General features: G+C 40.0%; 1 long non-coding RNA gene across 4 annotated transcripts in view; it reads right to left on the bottom strand.

Annotated features, from left to right (window-relative positions):
• The window catches only part of LOC138419496 (uncharacterized), a 374,854-nt gene that overhangs the window by 34,331 nt on the left and 317,218 nt on the right, over window positions 1–23,305 (bottom strand). For 2 of the 4 annotated variants that reach the window (XR_011248994.1, XR_011248995.1), the window contains exon 8: window positions 23,071–23,175. The exons of the other annotated variants lie outside the window; for them this stretch is intronic. This is a non-coding gene — a long non-coding RNA (uncharacterized lncRNA). The remainder of the gene's footprint in view (window positions 1–23,070; window positions 23,176–23,305) is intronic. 4 annotated transcript variants of the gene reach the window in all.

The raw sequence follows: 23,305 nt of genomic DNA, 5'->3' as shown, positions 1-23,305 counted from the left end.
CCACCTCATGCAAAGAATTGACTCATTGGAAAAGACTCCTATGCTGGGAGGGATTGGGGGCAGGAGGAGAAAGGGACAACAGAGAATGAGATGGCTGGATGGCATCACTGATTCAATGGACATGAGTTTGGGTGAACTCCGGAAGTTGGTGATGGACAGGGAGGCCTGGCGTGCTGTGATTCATGGGGTCGCAAAGAGTCAGACATGACTGAATGACTGAACTGAACTGAACCATACAGTTTACTCAGAAAACTTGGAAATGAATCTTTAAAGGAATCAAATATTTATATTCTTATACTTCTGGTGGTATTTTTATGGGTAGCTAACATATGGTAGGAATTAATTTAGTGGTTTAGACAAAAAGGAGTGCACTTGTGGCTTACTAATCCTAAAGAGATTGACTAGGTGTTCATAAAATATGCTGACCGAAGAGGCAAAACTGTCATGTGCCCAGTTAACAGATGCAATGGTCACATGATACGTGTTTTGAAGTGGGAACCATATTTTATTAACTTCTCTATTCCTCACACTTGGAAGCACAAAATAGACATTCGATATACATACTAGTCCTTGATCTCTAAATAGAATTCTCTTCATGTTCAGATTTGGAGTTCACAATCCAAGCCTCTGGCATGGTGGTGCCTCTGCATTCAGGCTAACTTGGCCTCAGTGTCAGCCTTCATGGACAACTTGTGCATACAAGTTAAGTGGTAAATAATAATAGCTGAAGGTTTCAGCCACAGATTTAATGCAACTCCTGTCAAAACATCCATGACATTTTCCACAAATTGCTAAAACTTATACGGAACCACAAAAGACCCCAAATTGGTAAAGCAATCTTAGGAGGAAAAAGCACAAAGCTATATTTCTGCCCAGATGTATGCACTTGCTTAGATTCAGGTGTGGAGCAGACAGAAAATTGGTTTTAATCAGGGATGGAGTTTTGACAAATGAGTACAATAAAGCAAGAGAGCAGTTTGAGGGATTTGAAGTTGTATACATGAGAGTAAGTAATACTTGACATAGAATCAGATCTATATAAAGAGAAATAAAGGCATGGAGAGTAATAAGCACTGAAAAGGCAGAAGAATCAATAACTTGAGACCCATGCTCGGATGGAGGGACTGATGAAATTTGAGTACTACAGAGTGTGACCTGGAAATACAGGTCACTAAAGGGAGTGGTCAGAGGTTGGGATATATTTGAACTAAGACTTTGAGGGAGTTGTGGTTATTGAAAATAAGGCCCAGAATATCACCAAGAAAATGGATAGTTAAGGTAGAGTAGAAGGTGACATTATCAGCAGAGAAAAGTTTCAGAAGTGAAAAAGAAAAAATGTTGGAGAGGTCATTTACCTGAGTATTCATATATGCAAGAATTAAGGCAGGAATCATACTGAAGAGAATAACAAAGAGCAGTAGCTAATATCATCCATAAATGAATGACCCAAGGAGGACAAGGTGAAAGAGAGTAGATGACATAGTCTAAATGAGATTGAGATTCAAAGTTGAAATGCCTTACAGAGAATGGAAGAAGAACAGTATGAAAATGGTGGTAAGAAACAAGCAGATATTTGACTCACATATAGATTCAATAGGATATAAAAGCTGTCCCAAATTCAAAGTACTGCTGAGGAAATAGGATCCTCAGAGGCAGATCTTGGTTTCAGTCAGAGCAGGAAGGTGAAAAAAAAGTGTATTTTAGGAATTGGGTCAGAAGAAAACCCACACAAGTTAGCTCCTCTTTTTTTTTCTTTTTCTTTATAGCTAACATTATTTTTTATTAATTTTTTTTAATTGGAGGATAGTTGCTGTAAAATATTGTGTTAGTTTCTGCCATATATCAACATGAATTAGTTCAGTTCAGTCGCTCAGTCGAGTCCAACTCTTTGCGACCCCATGGACTGCAGCACTCCAGGCCTCCCTGTCCATCACCGACTCCCAGAGTTTACTCAAACTCATGTCCATTGAGTTGGTGATGCCATCTAGCCATCTCATCCTCTGTCATCCCCTTCTCCCACCTTCAATCTTTCACACGATCAGGGTCTTTTCCAATGAGTCAGCTCTTTGCATCAGGTGGCCAAAGATTGGAGTTTCAGCTTCAACATCAGTCCTCCAGTGAACACCCAGGACCGATCTCCTTTAGGATGGAATCTCCTTGCAGTCCCAGGGACTCTCAAGGGTCTTCTCCAACACCACAGTTCAAAAGCATCAATTCTTTAGCACTCAGCTTTCTTTATAGTCCAACTCTCACATCCATATATGACTACTGGAAAAACCATAGCCTTGACTAGATGGACATTTGTTGGCAAAGTAATATCTCTGCCTTTTGATATGCTGTCTAGGTTGGTCATAACTCTTCTTCCAAGGAGCAAGTGTCTTTTAATTTCATGGCTGCAGTCACCATCTGTAGGAATTTTGGAGGCCAAAAAAATAAAGTCTGACACTGTTTCCACTGTTTCCCCATCTCTTTTCCATGAAGTGCTGGGACCAGATTCCATGATCTTAGTTTTCTGAATGTTGAATTTTAAGCCAACTTTTTCCACTCTCCTCTTTCACTTTCATCAAGAGTCTCTTTAGTTCTTCTCTTTCTGCCATAAGGGTGGTGTCATCTGCGTATCTGAGGTTATTGATATTTCTCCCTGCATTCTTGATTCCAGCTTGTGCTTTAATCAGCCATAGGTATATGTATGTCCCCTCACTCTCCCACCTCCCACCTCCTACTTTATCCCACCCCTCTAGGTGTCACAGAGCAGTGGATTTGAATTCCTTGCATAATACGGCAAATTTCCACTGGCTATCTGATTTTACATATGGTAATATATATGTTCCAGTTCTCTCTCAGTTTGTCTCACCCTCTCCTTCTTCCCACTACCACACCCCTGTCCACAAAGACCTGGTTATAAAAGTCCTTGGAACAGCTGAAGGTACCGCAATGAAACTCAGAGATTGGCAAGAGTATGCACATCACTGATTTGTCTGGGGAGCCCAGAGGAGGAGGTGATGGTACCAGAGCCTAGGAACTGGACCACCTGGCAGGAACTGGAATTTGTGGGAACTGGGACCACAGAGGAAAGTCATCCAAAAGGAGTAATAGCCAAAGAGAAGCTGTAGCCACTGTTGGAGACTGAAGGGGAGAGAATAAGAAGGGTGCCCTGGCCTCTCTTTTCCTGTCGCCCTTTAATGTCCCATCTATACTTTCTATTGGCTGAATCTAGATGGCAGCCAGCTAACAGGGGAGTTTTCAGGAGCTCTGCCCTCTGCATGGGGGGGGGAGAACTGGAATGTGGACTTGAAAACGTAAGGACACAAGAATTCAAACAGCTGATGCCTTAAAATTTTCACTATGATGTCTCATGAGTTCCAAAAGGTCCAATAGAAGTTCAGGAGTTGGGGAGGAATTGAACATAATACAATATTGTAAATTTCCCAAACTGTATGAGAACTTAAGTGGTAGATGAAATGGGACCTGGGAGTCTAGTATTTTCTGTATCAATTGACACAAACAGGAGCTAAGAGAATAATGAGGTTATTTGAAGTCTGGTGGGCTCCAAACAGACAGTATTAATAAGGTATAGGTCCTGGGTTTTACAATTTTTTGGCATCAATGTTGGAAAAGTCCTGAGTATGTACATAAATCAAGAGGAAAGAAGCTATGGAAAGTGACAGAGATGGATAATACAAAATGAGAAAGTGGAAGAAAGGAGGGAGGGAGAAAGGGAAAGTAATGAGAGAGGGAGAGAAGGAAGCAAGGAGGAAGGAAAGGAGAGAACAGAAGGAAGGAAGGAAGAGAGAAAGAAGGAAAGGAAGAAAGGGAAGAAGGAAGAAAGAAAGAAAGAAGAAACAGACTTACTGATATAAAGAACAAACTAGTGATTACTAATGGAGAGAAGGCAGTGCGGAGGGACAAGGTAGGGTAGACAATTAAGAGGTATGAACTAGTATGTATAAAGTAACTAAACTACAAAAATAAGTTGTCAATATTTTCTGAAAACTAAAAAAGGAGTATAACCTATAAACATTTTGAATCTCTATGTTGTATACCTAAAACTGTGTAAATCAACCATACCTTAATTTTTAAGAAACAAAGAAAAAATAAATTTAAAAGTTTTTATATTTTGTAACTATATAAGCATCTGAATGCAGAATTCCAAAGAATAGCAAGGAGAGATAAGAAAGCCTTCCTCAGGAATCAATGCAAAGAAATAGAGGAAAACAACAGAATGGGAAAGACTAGAGATCTCTCTTCAAGAAAATTAGACATACCAAGGGAACATTTCATGCAAAGATGGGCTCAATAAAGGACAGAAATGGTATGGATCTAACAGAAGCAGAAGATATTAAGAGGTGACCAGAATACACAGAAGAACTGTACAAAAAAGATGTTCATGACCAAGATAATCACGATGGTATGATCACTCACCTAGAGCCAGATATCCTGGAATGTGAAGTCAAGTGGGCCTTAGAAAGCATCACTATGAACAAAGCTAGTGGAGGTGATGGAATTCCAGTTGAGCTATTTCAAATCCTGAAAGATGATGCCATAAAAGTGCTACACTCAATATGCCAGCTAATTTGGAAAACTCAGCATTGGCCACAGGACTGGAAAAGGTCAGTTTTCATTCCAGTCCCAAAGAAAGGCAATGCCAAAGAATGCTCAAACTACCACACAATTGCACTCATCTCACATGCTAGTAAAGTAATGCTCAAAATTCTCCAAGCCAGGCTTCAGCAACACGTGAACTGTGAACTTCCAGATGTTCAAGCTGGTTTTAGAAAAGGCAGAGGAGCCAGAGATCAAATAGCCAACATCCACTGGATCATTGAAAAAGCAAGAGCATTCCAGAAAAACATTTATTTTTCCTTTATTGACTGTGTTGTGTGGATCACAACAAATTGGAAAATTCTTAAAGAGGTGGGAATACCAGACCACATTACCTGCCTCTTGAGAAGCAACAGTCAGGAAGCAACGGTTTGAACTGGACATGGAACAACAGACTGGTTCCAAAGAGGAAAAGGAGTACGTCAAGACTGTATATTGTCACCCTGCTTATTTAACTTATATGTAGAGTACATCATGAGAAACGTTGGGCTAGAAGAAACACAAGCTGGAATCAAGATTGCCAGGAGAAATATCAATAACCTCAGATGTACAGATGACACCACCCTTATGGCAGAAAGTGAAGAAGAACTAAAGAGCCTCTTGATGAAAGTGAAAGTGGGAGAGTGAAAAAGTTGACTTAAAGCTCAACATTCAGAAAATTAAGATCATGGCATCTGGTCCGATCACTTCATGGGAAAGAGATGGGGAAACAGTGGAAACAGTGTCAGACTTTATTTTGGGGGGCTCCAAAATCACTGCAGATGGTGACTGCAGCCATGAAATTAAAAGATAGTTACTCCTTGGAAGAAAAGTTATGACCAACCTAAATAGCATATTCAAAAGCCAGGACATTACTTTGCCGACTAAGGTTCATCTAGTCAAGGCTATGGTTTTTCCTGCGGTCATGTAGGGATGTGAGAGTTGGACTGTGAAGAAAGCTGAGTGCCGAAGAATTAATTCTTTTAAACTGTGGCATTGGAGAAGACTCTTGAGAGTCCCTGTACTGCAAGGAGATCCAACCAGTCCATTCTGAAGGAGATTAGCCCTGGGTGTTCTTTGGAAGAAATGATGCTAAATCTGAAATTCCAGTACTTTGGCCACCTCATGCGAAGAGTTGACTCATTGGAAAAGACCTTGATGCTGGGAGGGATTGGGGGCAAGAGGAGAAGGGGACAGCAGAGGATGAGATGGCTGGATGGCATCACCAACTCGATGGACGTGAGTTTGAGTGAACTCTGGGAGTTAGTGATGGACAGGGAGGCCTGGTGTGCTGCAATTCATGGGGTCGCAAAGTCGGACACAACTGAGTGACTGAACTGAACTGATGGTGACAAATGGTTATTGTAGTGATCATGTCAATTATATCTCAGTAAAAAAAAAAAAACGTAAAAGAGAAATAAATAGAAAGAAAGGATAGTTAATAAATTGTGGCAGATATATATCTTAGTCTACAAAGCCTGATGTGTAAAAAACACAATTTATTTTTTCCAGAATCCAATCTGTCTTATTCTCCAGTTCACTACAGTAGTAGAAATGTAATCTAAGTTTCCCTGAGTTTTGTTTTCATCTAAATTCTGGAATCTTACCTAGTGTTAGGGTATGCGTGTATATGTACATGTTTGATGTATACAGGCAAGGCTGATATGTGTTTGTCTGTATGTCTATGTGTCTTGTGTGTTTGCAGTAGGGATGGAGAATTGAAAGAGCACTTGCATTCCAACCTCTAAGGCATCTCCCCACACCGGCGCCTGCTGACCCATCCATAATCACATCTTGTCTGTGGTGGCTAGTGCATCTGGGAACCTGGAAACATATCCTTTGATTTCTGTCTGCACTGTCCCTTCTGCACCAGTCTTTAATGCAAAGGCATCATTGGCTACTACCCTCATCACAATGCACAATAGTATGAGACACTCTATGAGGTGTCCCATCTGGCTGGAATAATACCACAGAGCCATTTTTCTCTATTGTCTCACTACCTACCCAGAGCTCTAAAGGGAAGTGAGTTATAGGCTCTTTCTGCTCTCAGGTCACACAAGTTTTCTGGAGCTATTGCCAAAGCCCTGGACGTGACCCGGAGCAGGATGCATGACTTTCCTCAGAAACTCCCCAGCTTTCCTGCCCTTCCTTGTCCATCTGTATTCTGACAACCCAAGGAATCCTTAGTGGTGAGGGAAGTAAACAGAGGGAAGTTACATTCCTTACTATTCAAGTCACATTGATCTAGGTCTCTCTCTTCCTCTAATCCTTAAGAGGAAAACAGAAGTCTCAGACCTTTCTCCCACTCTTGAGACACTGAGTACGGGCTTGTTATTTTTACGGAGGCAAGGTAGAAAGAAAAATGGAAAAGAAAGTATCTGAGGGAAAAACAACAGCACCAGTTAATATTTCAAAAACATCACACTTACAGAATCAAGTTCTGAAAGAAGGTAGCAGACTGAGCTCAAAATTAGAGAGGGACAGAGAAAGATTGGACATAAGGGAACATTTTGAGTGGAAATTACAATTCAACTGAATGACTATGGTTTTTTAGATATTTCCCTCTCAATTAGGAATAAGATAAGGTACTTTCTGGAAGAAAAATGAAGTTGAGTTGAAGAAAGCTTACAAAAAAGAAATCAGCTATGTAAACCCTCCGTACCATTATCACATGAATTTCTCACAACAAATGGCAAGTTTGGCATCATAATTTTCTTTCACATATGAGGAAACTAAGGCAAAGAAAGGTTTGGAATTTGCTGTAATTCACACAGACCAGTAGGGGTGCTCTGAAGGCTTGAGGCAAATGGAAAGATTTAGTCCAAAAACTTACTGCTTGCTTCTTCTCTAAGTTCAGTTTAGTTCAGTCGCTCAGTTCTGTCCAACTCTTTGCAACCCCATGAACCACAGCATTCCGGATCTCCCTGTCCATCATCAACTCCCAGAGTCTACCCAAACCCATGTCCACTGAGTCAGTGATGCCATCCAACCATCTCATCCCCTTCTCCTCCTGCCCTCAATCTTTCCCAGCATTAGGGTCTTTTCAAATGAGTCAGCTCTTCACATCAGGTGGCCAAAGTATTGGAGTTTCAGCCTCAGCATAAGTCCTTCCAATGAACACCCAGGACTGATCTCCTTCAGAATGGACAGGTTGGATCTCTTTGCAGTCCAAGGGACTCTCAAGAGTCTTCTCCAACACCGCAGTTCAAAAGCAGCAATTCTTTGGCGCTTGGCTTTCTTTATAGTCCAACTCTCACATCCATACATGACCACTGGAAAAACCATAGCTTTTACTAGACGGATCTTTGTTGGCAAAGTAACGTCTCTGCTTTTTAATATGCTATCTAGGTTGGTCTCTTAGAATTGAACCTAAAAATAAACCTTGTCTTTAAGAGTGTAAAACTCTCTAATTAGTAAAATGTTTTTGTGTCACTGACAATAACTATCATCTGACTTGAGAATATGAAAGAAGCAGGACATGACTCAGCACGGAAAAGTAGGAAGTGATTTTGTGGGAACATGTTTGCTATAGTAACCATAGCAGGCTCCAATTTTGTTAAGCCTTCATTGGGCTAATCAGTTAAGCTTCCTTAGAAACATCTATGTCTCCATCACATAACTCCTAAACACAGTACCCTTGTCCCAGCCCCCCAAGCAGCTGGCAAGAGTGCACACTTCTGCCGGGATTTGTGCCCCAGGGTTCAAGCTGGATGGGTAGAGGTGGAATACTGTTACAAAACAAGCTGCAGCAGGAAGAGCCAGGGCTGTGTAATTAATTGCTCAGTCTTTGCAGAGCACGGAAAATCAGCCACAGGAAACAGAGCTCAGCCCTGGAGTTTAATGCAGATTGGAAACTGGGAGCAAGGTCTGAAAGTCAGAAGCTAGGAGAAGCAGTGCAGAATTAAAAATAATAGTCATACATTTGAATCAGTTCTAATGAGATGGATGAAACTGGAGCCGATTATACAGAGTGAAGTAAGCCAGAAAGAAAAACACCAATACAGTATACTAACACATATATATGGAATTTAGAAAGATGGTAATGATGACCCTGTATGCGAGACAGCAAAAGAGACACAGATGTGTAGAACGGACTTTTGGACTCTGAGGGAGAGGGAGAGGGTGGGATGATTTGGGAGAACGGCATTGAAACATGTATACTATCATGTAAGAAACGAATCACCAGTAAAAATAATAATAATAATAGTCAAATACAAATAGCCCATATCATATGAAAAGATGTTCGATCTTGCTAATCATTAGAAAGTTGCACATTAAAATTATAATGAAGTATCACATCACACTGGTCAGAATACCCATCATTAGAAAGTCTACAGATAGGTCCTAAGATGGTGGAGGAATAGGACAGGGAGACCACTTTCTCCCTCACAAATTCGTCAAAAGATCATTTGAACGCTGAGCAAATTCCACAAAACAACTTCTGAACACTGGCAGAGGACACCAGGCAACCAGAAAGGCAGCCCATTGTCTTTGAAAGGAGGTGGGACAAAATATAAAAGATAAAAAGAGAGACAAAAGAATTAGGGATAGAGACCCAACCCGGGGAGGGAGTCGTGAAAGAGGAGAAGTTTCCAAATGCCAGGAAACCCTCTCACTGGTGGGTCTGTGGGGAGTTTTGGAATCTCAGAGGGCAACATAATGGGGAGGAAAAATAAATAACTAAATAAAACCCACAGATCACACGCCTAACCGCAACTCCCAGTGGAAAGCAGCCCAGACGCCCACCAGAGGCAGAGAGGCAAGCAGGGAACAACCAGAGCCAGAAAGGGGCAATCTCGGCCCCAGAGATGGCATCCTCTACCAAACTGCAAGCAGGCTCCCAGTTGCTAATGAAGTCTTCCTGGGATCCTGGACTGTTGACATCTGCCAGGAGGATCGCAGCCAGAGATCAGCTCCCCAGAGGAAACACGGCACACCTGAGATAGCTATCAAGCTGTGCACCCAGGAAACCGAGCAGCTGGGAACGGGGAGGTGATAAGACACACCACACACCTGGGGAGAGTGCACTCGCCAAGCACCTGGTCGCCTGAGATGCTAGGACCTGGGGAGGGCACAAAATGCAGGCCCAACCTAGTCTGTGCCTTTGTGGAGTACCTGAGAACCTGAACCAGAGGGGCTTAGACCTGAGAAGTGCAGGCAACCCAGGGCCCACTTTAGACAGTTCCCCTGCAGAGCAACCTGGAGCCTGAGCAGTGTAGACCAGGAAAGCATACACGCCATGAGCAGGGGCAAACCCAGTGTGGCCCAGACACTGTGAACATTCCCTACACATGCCAGATATATTTGTTTGCAGTATTCCTCCCTCCCCACAGCACAACTGAACAAGTGAGCCTAAGTAAGTGACCACCTTGACCCCCTTGTGTCAGGGCGGAAATTAGACACTGAAGAGACTTGCAAACAGAAGCCAAAATAAACACAGGGAACTGCTTTGGAAGTGACAGGTGCAATAGATTAAAACCCTGTAGTTAGCACTGACTACATTGGAAGGGGCCTATAGACACTGAGAAGAGGTATAAGCTGGAACAAGGAACTATCTAAAACTGAACTGACCCCACATTGCCTGCAACAGCTCCAGAGAAATTCCTAGATATATTTTACTATTATCATTTTTTAATTTCTTAAATATTTTTATTTTCAGGTCCTTTATTACTCCTTTAATTTTCATTTTTATAACTTACTATTACCTTGGGGAAAAAAAAAAAAAAAGACCCTGTTTTTAAAGCAAATCTCATCAGTTCAGTTCAGTAGCTCTGTTGTGTCCGACTCTTTGTAACCCCATGAACTGCAGCACGAAAGGCCTCTCTGTCCATCATCAACCCCCAGAGTCTACCCAAACCCATGTCAATCAAGTTGGTGATGCCCTCGAACCATCTCATCCTCTGTCGTCCCCTTCTCCTTCTGCCCTCAATCTTTCCCAACATCAGGGTCCTTTCAAATGAGTCAGACTTCGAATCAGGTAGCCAAAGGACTAGAGTTTCATCTTCAGCATCAGTCTGTTCAATGAATACCCAGGACTGATCTCCTTTAGGATGGACTCGTTGGATCTCTTTGCAGTAAAAGGGACTCTAAAGAGTCTTCTCCAACACCACAGTTCAAAAGCCTCAATTCTTCAGCGCTCAGCTTTCCTTATAGTCCAACTCTCACATCCATACATGACTACTGGAAAAATCATAGCTTTGAGTAGACAGACATTTGTAGGCAACGTAATATCTTTGCTTTCTAATATGCTGTCTAGGTTGGTCATAACTTTTCTCCCAAGGGGTAAGTGTCTTTTAATTTCATGGCTGCAATCACCATCTGCAGTGATTTTGGAGCCCCAAAAAATACAGTCTGACACTGTTTCCACTGTTTCCCCATCTAGTTCCCATGAAGTGATGGGACTGGATACCATGATCTTCATTTTCTGGATGTTGAGCTTTAAGCCAACTTTTTAACTCTTCTCTTCCACTTTCATCAAGAGGCTCTTTAGTTCATCTTCTCTTTTCTGCCATCAGGGTGGTGTCATCTGCATATCTGTGGTTATTGACATTTCTCCTGCCAATCTTGATTCTAGCTTGTGCTTCTTCTAGCCCAGCTTTTCTCATGATGCACTCTGCATAGAAGTTAAATAAGCAGGGTGACAATATACAGCCTTGACGTACTCCTTTTCCTATTTGGAACCAGTCTGTTGTTCCATGTTCAGTTCTAACTGTTGCTTCCTGACCTGCATACATGTTTCTCAAGAGGCAGGTGAGGTGGTCTGCTATTCCCATCTCTTTCAGAATTTTCCACAGTTTATTGTGGTCCACACAGTCAAAGGCTTTGGCATAGTCAATAAAGCAGAAATAGATGTTTTTCTGGAACTCTCTTGCTTTTTCCATGATCCAGCGGATGTTGGCAATTTGATCTCTGGTCCCTCTGCCTTTTCTAAAATAGCTTGAACATCTGGAAGTTCACTGTCCATGTATTGCTAAAGTCTGGTTTGGAGAATTTTGAGCATTACTTTACTAGCATGTGAGATGAGTGCAATTGTTGGCAGTTTGCAGTACTTGGATGCAATCTCAAAAAAGACAAAATGATTTCTGTTCGTTTCCAAGGCAAACCATTCAATATCACGGTAATCCAAGTCTATGCACTGACCACTAACACCGAAGAACTGAAGTTAAACTGTTCTATGAAGACCTATAAGACCTTCTAAAACTAACACCCCCAAAATATTTCATTTTTATTATAGAGGTTGAATGCAAAAGTATGAAGTCAAGAAATACCTGGAGTAACAGGCAAATCTGGCCTTGGAGTACAGAATGAAGCAGAGCAAAGGCTAACAGAGTTTTGCCAAGAGAACACACTGGTCATAGCAAACACCCTCTTCCAACACAAGAGAAGACTCTACACATGGACATCATTAAGTGGTCAACACCGAAATCAGATTGATTATATTCTTTGCAGCCAGAGATGGAGAAGCTCTATACAGTCAGCAAAAACAAGATCAGGAGATGACTGTGGCTTAGATCATCAACTCCTTATTGCCAAATTCAGACTGAAATTGAATAAAGTAGGAAAAACCCCTAGACCATTCAGGTATGACCTAAATTAAATCCCTTATGACTATACAGCGGAAGTGAGAAATAGATTTAAGGGACTAGATCTGATAGACAGAGTGCCTGATAAACTATGGACGAGGCTCATGACATTGTATAGGGGACAGGGATCAAGACCATCCCCAAAAAAAGAAATGCAAAAAAACAAAATGGCTGTCTGAGGAGGCCTTACAAATAGCTGTGAAAGGTAGAGAAGTGAAAAGCAAAGGATATAAGGAAAGATATACCCATTTGAATGCCGAGTTCCACAGAATAGCAAGGAGAGATAAGAAAGCCTTCCTCAGTGATCAATGCAAAGAAATAGAGGAAAACATTAGAATGGGAGAGATTAGAGATTTCTTCAAGAAAATTAGAGATACCAAGGGAACATTTCATGCAAAGATGAGCTCAATAAAGGACAGAAATGGTATGGACCTAACAGAAGCAGAAGATATTAAGAAGAGATGGCAAAAATACACAGAAAAACTGTACAAAAAAGATCTTCACGACACAGATATTCATGATGGTGTGATCACTCACACCCACCTAGAGCGAGACATCCTGGAATGAGAAGTCAAGTGGGCCTTAGGAAGCACCACTACAAACAAAGCTAGCGGAGGTGATGGAATTCCAGTTGAGCTATTTAAGTCCTAAAAGATAATGCTGTTAAAGTGGTGCACTCAATATGTCAGCAAATTTGGAAAACTTAGCAGTGGCCACAGGACTGGAAAAGGTCAATTTTCATTCCAATCCCAAAGAAAGGCAATGCCAAAGAATGCTCAAATTTCATATATACTTTTTATAATTTTTGTGATTCTGCTTTGTTTTTTAATATTATGTTTTTGAAAGTCTAACCTCTACTCTAGATTTTAATTTTGCTTTTTAGTATTTGTTATCAATTTTGTACCTTTAAGAATCCAATCTTCAGTACCCATTATGAGTGTGATTACTGGCTTGGTTGCCCTCTCTCCCTTTTGACTCTGCTTTTTCTCCCCCAGATCATCTCTATCTCCTCCCTCCCTTCTCTTCTCTACCTAACTCTGTGAATCTCTTTGGGTTTTCTGGGCTGTGGGGAACACTCTGGGAATTGATTGCTGGCTAGATCTGTCTCCCTCCTTTTGACTCCCCTCCTCATCACCTTTATCTCCTTCCTCCCTCTTCTCTTCTCTATGTAACTCCGTGAACCTCTCTGGGTGTTCCAGGCTGTGGGGAGCATATAGGGATTTGATTATTGGCTAGATTGTGCTCTCCCCTTTTGATTCCCCCTCTTCTCCTCCTGCTCACCTCTGTCTCCCTCCTCCCTCTTCTCTTCTTTTCTCCATGTAACACTGCAAAGCTCTCTGGGTGTCCCTCACTGTGGAGAATCTTTTCTCCACTAACCTAGATGTTTTATCATTGGTGCTGTATGGATGGAGAAGTCTTGAGGCTACCATAAGAATAAAACTGAAAACCAGAGGCAGGAGGCTTAAACCCCAAATCTCAGTTTTCTGAGAGCACCAGAAAACTCCTGACTCCAGGGAACATTAATCAACAAGAGCTCATCCAAAAGCCTCCACTGAAACCAAGCTCCATCCAAGAGCCAACAAGTTCCAGAGCAAGAAATACCACGCCAATTCTCCAGCAATGCAGGAACATAGCCCTGAGCATTAGTATACAGACTGCCCAAGGTCACACCAAACCCACAGACACCTCAAAACTCACTACTGGATACTTTATTGCACTCCAGAGAGAAGAGATCCAATTCCTCTTGTGTCAATGATCCACCCACTAGAACACTGACACAAGCTTCCTGAACCAGGAAGGTTGACAAGACACTCGTCCAACCCCACCCACAGGGAGGAACCTCCACAATAAAGAGGAACCACAGACTTCCATTATACAGAAAAGCCACCCCAAACACAGCAATCTAAACAAGATGAAAAGGCAGAGAAATATTCAGTAGGTAAAGGAACATGATAAAAGCCCACCAAACCAAAGAGGAGGAGATATGGAGTCTACCTGAAAAATAATTCAGAATAATGATAGTAAAAATGATCCAAAACCTTGAAAACTAAATGGAGTTACAGACAAATAGTCTATAGACAAGGATTGAGAAGATGCAAGAAATGTCTAGCAAGGACCTAGAAGAAATAAAAAAGAGTCAATCAATAATGAATAATGCAATAACTGAGATCAAAAACACTCTGGAGGGAACCAACAGTATAATAACTGATGCAGAAGATAGGATAAGTGAGGCGGAAGATAGAATGGTGGAAATAAATGAAGCACAGAGGAAAAAAGAATTAAAAGAATTGAGGACAATCTCAGAGACCTCTGGGACTATGCCAAACGCTTCAACATTCAAATCCTAGGAATCCCAGAAGAAGACAAAAAGAAAGGCTATGAGAAAATACTTGAGGAGATAATAGTTGAAAACTTCCCTAAAATGGGGAAGGAAATAGTCACCCAAGTCCAAGAAACCCAGAGGGCCCCAAACAGGATAACCCCAAGGTGAAAACACTCTAAGACACATATTAATCAAATTAACAAACATCAAACACAAAAAAACAAATATTAAAAGCAGCAAGGAAAAAACAACAAATAACACACAAGGGGATTCCCATGAGGATAACAGCTGATCTTTCAATAGAAATTCTTCAGGCTAGAAGGGAACAGCAAGACATACTTAAAGTGATGAAGGATAAAAAGCTACAACCCAGATTACTGTACCCAACTAGGATCTCATTCAAACATGAAGGAGAAATCAAAAGCTTTACAAAGCTGAGAGAATTCAGCACCACCAAACCAGCTCTCCAACAAATGCTAAAGATTTTCTCTAGACAGGAAACACAGAAAAGGTGTATAAACTCAAACCCAAAACAACAAAGTAAATGGCAATGGGATCATACTTATCAATAATTATCTTAAATGTAAATGGGCTGAATGCCCCAACCAAAAGACAAAGACTGGCTGAATGGATACAAAAACAAGACCCCTATATATGCTGTCTACAAGAGATACACCTCAAAACAAGGGACACATACAGACTGAAAGTGAAGGGCTGGAAAAAGATATTTCACACAAATGGAGACCAAAAGAAAGCAAGAGTAGCAATACTCATATCAGATAAAATAGACTTTAAAACAAAGGCTGTGAAAAGAGACAAAGAAGGACACTGCATAATGATCAAAGGATCAATCCACGAAGAAGATATAACAATTACAAATATATATGCACCCAACATAGGAGCACAGCAATACATAAGGCAAATGCTAACAAGTATGAATGGGGAAATTAACAGTTACACAATAATAGTGGGAGACTTTAATACTCCACTAACACCAATGGATAGATCACCTAAACAGAAAATTAGCAAGGAAACACAAATTTTAAATGATTCAATAGATCAGTTAGACCTAATTGATATCTATAGGACATTTCTCCCCAAAACAATGAATTTCACCTTTTTCTCAAGTGCACACAGAACCTTCTCCAGGATAGATCACATCCTGGGCCATAAATGTAGCCTTGGTAAATTCAAAACAATTGAAATCATTCCAAGCATCTTTTCTGATCACAATACAGTAAGATTAGATGTCCACTACAGGAAAAAAAATATTAAAAATACCAACATATGGAGGCTAAACAACACGCTTCTGAATAACCAACAAATCACAAAAGAAATCAAAATATGCATATAAATGAATTAAAATGAAAACATAACAACCCCAAACCTATGGGACTCAATAAAATTAGTACTAAGGGGAAGGTTCATAGCAATACAATCTTACCTCAAGAAACAAGAGAAAAATCAAATAAATAACATAACTCTGTGCCTAAAACAACTAGAAAAGAAGAAATGAAGAACCCCAACATTAGTAGAAGGAGAGAAATCATAAAAATTAGGGCATAAAAAAGTGAAAAAGAAACAAAGGAGACCATAGCAAAAATCAAAAAGCTAAAAGCTAATTCTTTGAGAAGATAAATAAAATAGACGAACAATTAGCCAGACTCATCAAGGAAAAAAGGGAGAAGAATCAAATCAACAAAATTAGAAATGAAAATGGAGAAATCACAACAAACACAGAAATGCAAAGAATCATAAGAGACTACTATTTCAACTATATGCCAATAAAATAGACAACTTGGAAGAAATGGACAAATTCTTAGAAAAGTATAACTTTGCCAAACTGAACCAGGAAGAAACAGAAAATCTTAACAGACCCATCACAAGCAGGGAAGTTGAAACTGTAATCAGAAATCTTTCAGCAAACAAAAGCTCAGGACCAGACAGCTTCACAGCTGAATTCTACCAAAAATTTATAGAAGAGCTAACACCTATCCTACTCAAACTCTTCCAGAAAATTGCAGAGGAAGGTAAACTTCCAAACTATAAGCAAGGTGAAAAAACAGCCTTCAGAATTGGAGAAAATAATAGCAAATGAAGCAACTGACAAAGACTTAATCTCAAAAATATAAAAGCAGCTCCTGTAGCTCAATTCCAGAAAAACAAATGACCCAATCAAAAACTGGGCCAAAGAACTAAATAGACATCTTTCCAAAGAAGACAATACAGATGGCTAACAAACACATGAAAGATGCTCAACATCACTCATTATCAGAAAAATGAAAATCAAAACCACAATGAGGTACCATCTCACACCAGTCAGAATGGCCACTATCAAAAAGTCTACAAAAAATAAATGCTGGAGAGGGTGTGGAGAAAAGGGAACCCTCTTACACTGTTGCTGGGAATGTAAACTAGTACAGCCACTATGGAGAACAGTGTGGAGATTCCTTAAAAAACTGGAACTGAACTGCCACACGACCCAGCAATTCCACTACTGGGCATACACACTGAGGAAACCAGAATTGAAAGAGACATATGTACCCCAATGTTCATCCCAGCACTGTGTACAATAGCCAGGACATGGAAGCAACCTAGATGTCCGTCGGTAGATGAATGGATAAGAAAGCTATGGTACATATACATAATGGAGTATTACTCAGCCATTAAAAAGAATACATTTGAATCAGTTCTAATGAGGTGGATGAAACTGGAGCCGATTATACAGAGTGAAGTAAGTCAAAAAGAAAAACGCCAATATAGTATACTAATGCATATACATGGAATTTAGAAAGATGGTAACAATGACCCTATATCCGAGACAGCAAAAGATACACAGATGTACAGAACAGTCTTTTGGACTCTGGGAGAAGGTGAGGGTGGGATGATTTGAGAGAATAGCATTGAAACATGTAAATTATCATATGTGAAAGAGATCGCCAGTCCAGGTTCGATGCATGAGACAGGGTGCTCAGGACTGGTGCACTGGGATGACCCTGAGGGATGGGATGGGGAAGGAGGTGGGAGAGGGGTTCAGGATGGGGAACACATGTACACCCATGGTTGATTCATGTCAATGTATGGCAAAAAGCACTACAATATTATAAAGTAATTAGCCTCCAATTAAAATAAATAATTTTTTTTATTTTTTAAAGCCTACAGATAATAAATGCTGGAGAGGGTACAGAGAAAAAGAACCCTCTTCCACTTTTGGTGAGAATGTAAATTGGTGCAGCTACTATGGAAAGTAGTATGGAAGTTACTTAAAAAACTAAAAGTAGAAAATTACCATATGATCCAGCAATTCCACTCCTGAGCATATATCCAGAAAAGATGAAAACTCTAATTCATAAAGATATATGCACCCAAATGTTCATAGCATCAAAATGTACAATTTCCAAGATATGGAAACAACCTAAATATTCATCAACAGATAAATAGATAAAGATGATACACATACACATACTACACACAGGTATGCCTATACACACACAATGGAATACCATTCAGCCATAAAAAAGTGAAATAATACAGCAACATGGATGGACCTAGAGATTATCATACTCAATGAAGTAAGTCAGATGGAGAAAGACAAATATCATATGATATAACTTATATGTGGAATCTATTATATAAATGAACTTGCTCACAAAACAGAAAAATATCACATAGTAACATATATACATGGAATCTGGAGAAATAGTGCTGATGAACCTGTTTGCAGGGAAGGAATGGAGATGCAGACACAGAGAATGAACTTGTGGACACAGCAGGGGAAAGAGAGGGTAGGGCAAATTAAGAAAGTAGCATTGATGTATATACACTGTCATGTGTAACATAGATAACTAGTGGGAAGCTGCTACATAACACAGGGAGCCCAGTCTGGAATTCTGTAATGACCTAGATAGGTGGGATGTAAGGGAGACTGAAGAGGGAGGGATTTTATATATATATACATATATATATAAACTTATATATATATAAATAATATTGACTGATTCACATTGTTATATGGTGAAACCAATACAACATTGTAAAGCAATTATCCTCCAATTAAAAAAAATAGAAACAGATCATAGATATAGAAAACAAAGTCATGGCTACCAAAGGGGAAAGTAGGTAGAGAGCGGATATAAATTAGGAGTTTGGGACTGGCAATACAAGTTACTGTGTGTAAAACAGATTAAAAAAAAATCCTACTATATAGCACAGGGAACTATGTTCAATATTAGATAATAAAATATAATGGAAAATGATAAAAGACAAATAGTATGAGAAGCAAATGAGGGAAAAAAAGGTGGGGCGGGGAAGCTTGAACTTTCACTCTTTAAAAACAATTAACAATTGGTATTACCAAAGAAATTATTATGCTTTAATGACCATCACCAATGTAAAAATTTCTTAAATCTCTTTTCATTGTTTTAAGTAAACAATTAGTCATACTAGGTACATGATTTTCTAATCTGATTTTTCCTTTAATATGTAAATATGTCCTTTTATTTTTCAACAAACAGCAGTTTGGTTTTGTCAAGACTGCTCCATTGCCTGCCCTGACCAAGGAAATAAGTGACATAATAATTGCCAGATTTCATGGCCATCTCTAATTCTGGTTCACTTGACTTATCTTCCTTGACAACTCCTTCCATATTTAAACATGCCTCCTTTGACCCCCAACCTTTCTCTATCCTGCTTTTTTATTTATCTCTGACTGCTCATTCTGATCCCCTTCAAAGTCTATTTCCTCTGATAATCCTTGAATATGAAAGACAGACATCCTGGAAACATGGCTTCTCCTCTTTATCTCAAACACTCTTCTTGGACATTCTCTTTGAATGACCATCTCTGCATCTTAACACACAAATTCAAACCTTCTGCTTTGTCCCATTCTGAACTCTAGACCTTGAGCTATAATTCAACCCAGATTTCCACTGACTTAATAAATTCAACATGCCCAAAGAAGAACATATCTCTTCTTTCTCAAATACAAATAAATCTCCCTTAAAGCTAGGAGACAGAAAACTCTCCCGGTGCCATCTTGCCTCTTCACCTGGATAACATTAATAAACACGCAGATAACACTGACTGAACTCAAATAGTATGTAATGAGCTTTATGGAAATTATCTCACTTAACCCTCACAATGTACTTTACAACATGAACAGGGAAGATTAGGAAAGTAAAGACATTTGCTCAAAGACACGTAGATAGTAAGCACAAAGCTAACAGTCTTAGAGGTTTGTCTCCAGAGTCCACAGTGTGTGCTCTTAACTCCACACTTTTATGAAAGTCTCAATAAGTGTGGACTTTTGCAAAAGAATTTTTACTGAGAAACCATGCAAAAAGAAAACAAAATTCAAAATGTAAAAATGGAGTAAGATACAAAGTGTATATTGTTTGTTCAAATGAAATAATGTCTACCTGCGTCAACCTAGCCAGCTCAGCTGGGCACCCAGCCCTGGTTCCTTCTACTCACCACAATCCTCTCTTTTGGCTGCTAGACCAAATCAAACATTCTCTTTGCCCAAGAAAAGACCTGAGCAAAGAGTTCAGTTTTTTTCCAACTCATTCTTTGAAAAGTTAAACAAAATTGATAAACCCTTAGCCAGACTCATCAAGAAAAAAGGGGGAGAACTCAAATCAGTAAAATTAGAAATGAAAATGGAGAAGTTACAATGGACACCACAGAAATACAAAGAATCATAAGAGACTACAAAAAGCAAATATGCCAGTAAAATGGAGAACCTGGAGAAAAGGTCAAATTCTTAAAAGGTTACAATCTATCAAGACTGAAACAGGGAAAAACAAACAAACAAACAAACCAGAAACAGGCCAACTGGACTTCCCTGGTGGTACAATGGATAGGAATTCCATGTCATTGCAGGGCAAATATGTTCAATCCCTGGCCCATGAAGATTCCACATGCCACGAAGCAACTAATTCCGTATACTACAACTACTAAGCCGGTGCCATAGAGCCAGTAAGCTGCAACTACTGAGCTTGTGTGCTGCAGCTGCTGAAACCCGTGCACCTAGAGCCCATGCTCTGCAATGAAAAGCCAATGAACCACAACTAGAGAGTAGCCCCCACTCTCTGCAATTAGAAAAAGACTGTGTGAAGACACAGTACAACCAAAAATATAAAATAATTTTAAAATTAATTTAAAAAATTTTAAAAAGGAAACAGATCAATCACAAGTACTGACATTGAAAGTGTGATTTTAAAACCCCTTCAAGCAAAAGTTTAGGATCAGATGGGTTCACAGGTGAATTCTATCAAACATGTAAAGAGTTAATACCTATTCTTTTGAAACTATTGCAGAACAAAACTGCAGAGGAAAGAATTCTCCCAAACTCATTCTGCCAGACAAAGATACTACAAAAAGGAAAATTACAGACCACTATCACTGATGAACACAGATGCAAAACTACTCAACAAAATACTAGCAATCCAAAGCCAGCAATAAAATGTATGGTTATACACCATGATCAAGTGGGATTTATCCACCTGAGACAAGTGGATAATACAAGTGGATAATCCAGGGATACAAGGATTTTTTAGTATGTAAATCAATCAGTGTGATACTCCACATTAACAAACTGAAGAATAAAAACCATGTGATCATCTCAAAATATACAGAAAAAGCTTTTGAAAAAGTTCAGCACACATTTATGATAAAAACTATCCAGAAAGTGGAGATAGAAGGACCATAACCTAACATAATAAAGGTCATATATGATAAATGCACAGCTAACATCATACTCAAATGTGAAAAGCTGAAAATATTTCTTCTAATATCAGAAACAAGGCAAAGATATCCACTCTTGCCACTTTTATTCAACATAGTTTTCTGTGGAAGGAATGATGCTAAAGCTGAAATTCCAGTACTTTGGCCACCTCATGTGAAGAGTTGACTCATTGGAAAAGACTCTGATGCTGGGAGGGATTGGGGATAGGAGGAGAAGGGGACGACAGAGGATGAGATGGCTGGATGGCATCACGGACTCGATGGATGTGAGTCTGAGTGAACTCTGGGAGTTGGTGATGGACAGGGAGGCCTGGTGTGCTGCAATTCATGGGGTCGCAAAGAGTCAGACATGACTGAGCGACTGAACTGAACTGAACTGAGCCATGGTAATTAGGGAAGAAAAATATATAAATGAACCCAAAATGGAGAAGACATCAAGCTGTCACTGTTTGCAGATAACATGATACTACACGTGCTGCTGCTACTAAGTCGCTTCAGTCGTGTCCGACTCTGTGTGACCCCATAGACGGCAGCCCCCCGGGCTCCCCAGTCCCTGGGATTCTCCAGGCAAGAACACTGGAGTGGGTGCCATTTCCTTCTCCAATGCATGAAAGTGAAAAGTGAAAGTGAAGTTGCTCAGTCGTGTCCGACTCTTAGCGACCCCATGGACTGCAGCCTACCAGGCTCCTCCATCCATGGGATTTTCCAGGCAAGAGTACTGGAGCGGGTTGCCATTGCCTTCTCCAATACTACACATAGATAATCCTAAAGACACCACCAGAAAACTACTTCAGTTTATCAATGAATTTGATAAACTGGCAAGATACAACATTAATACACAGAATTCTGTTGCATTTCTATACACTAACAATGAAAAATCAGAAAGAGAAATTAAAGAAACAATTCCATTTACTATCATATCAAAAAGAATAGATACCTAGGATTAAACTTACCTAAGGAGACAAAAGACCTGTACTCCAAAAACCATAAAGATGTTAATGAAAGAAATCAAGGATGACACAAACAAATGAAAAAATACACTATGTTCTTGGATTGAAAAAACCAATATTGACAAAATTACTATACTACCCAAGACAATCTTCAGATTCAATGCAATCTCTATAAAATGAACAATGGCATTTTTCACATAACTAAAACAAGATCTTTGTGTAGACACACAAAGGGCCTCCCTAGTAGCTCAGCTGGTAAAGAATCCACCTGCAAAGCAGGAGACCCTGATTCAATTCCTGGGTTGGGAAGATTCTCTGGAGAAGGGATAGGCTACACACTCCAGTATTGTTGGGCTTCCCTATAGTGGCTCAGATGGTAAAGAATCTGCCTGCAATGCAGGAGACCTAGGTTCAATCCCCAGGTTGGGAAGATCCCCTGGGGGAGGGCATGGCAATCTACTCCAGTATTCTTGCCTGGAGAATCCCCATGAACAGAGGAGCCTGGAAGTCTACAGCACAGCACATAGACACAAAAGATCCCTGTTATGGTCTTCTTGACAGACCAGAACCTGGGGACAGGAGTCAACAAAAAGAAGGCGAAGAAAAGAATGATGCTGGGGACTCAAGTCTCTAGTGGAATAAGGGTGCTTTATTCATGGCAGTGTGTGCTTATATATTGTAATGCAAGGAAGCTCTAGGCAAAAAATAAAGTTAAGTAAAAAAACACCAAAACCAGATGCATAATAACAGTAACTAAGGGAATAACAATAGTCATAGGGCCATAACAACAGTAACTAGGGGAATAACAATCAATACAGGGCCAGAAGACAATCCACGTATTGGAAATAGGAACATGACTAAGTAGTTTTACAGTAAAGTAAAAGGTTACCGAAATGAATCCATGTATGCGTTCTGCCTCATGACCTCAGTCTTGAGAACTGCGTGCAGCTCTGCTCATTCCTGTTTTCCAGGAACTGATAAGGGACAGAGGGCCCTTGAGAAACAGAAAACAACATATAGGATTCCTTAAAATTAAACGTTCCTTGACAGATCCCCAACAGACAAAGCAATCTCGAGAAAGAAAAATGGAACTGGAGGAATCAGAATCCCTGACTTTAGACTAT

Source organism: Ovis canadensis, chromosome 1 (genome assembly GCF_042477335.2).
Source record: "Ovis canadensis isolate MfBH-ARS-UI-01 breed Bighorn chromosome 1, ARS-UI_OviCan_v2, whole genome shotgun sequence".
Lineage (NCBI taxonomy): Eukaryota > Metazoa > Chordata > Mammalia > Artiodactyla > Bovidae > Ovis > Ovis canadensis.
The sequence above is the reverse complement of the archived record's forward strand: the minus strand, read 5'-3'. Positions and strand labels throughout refer to the sequence as shown.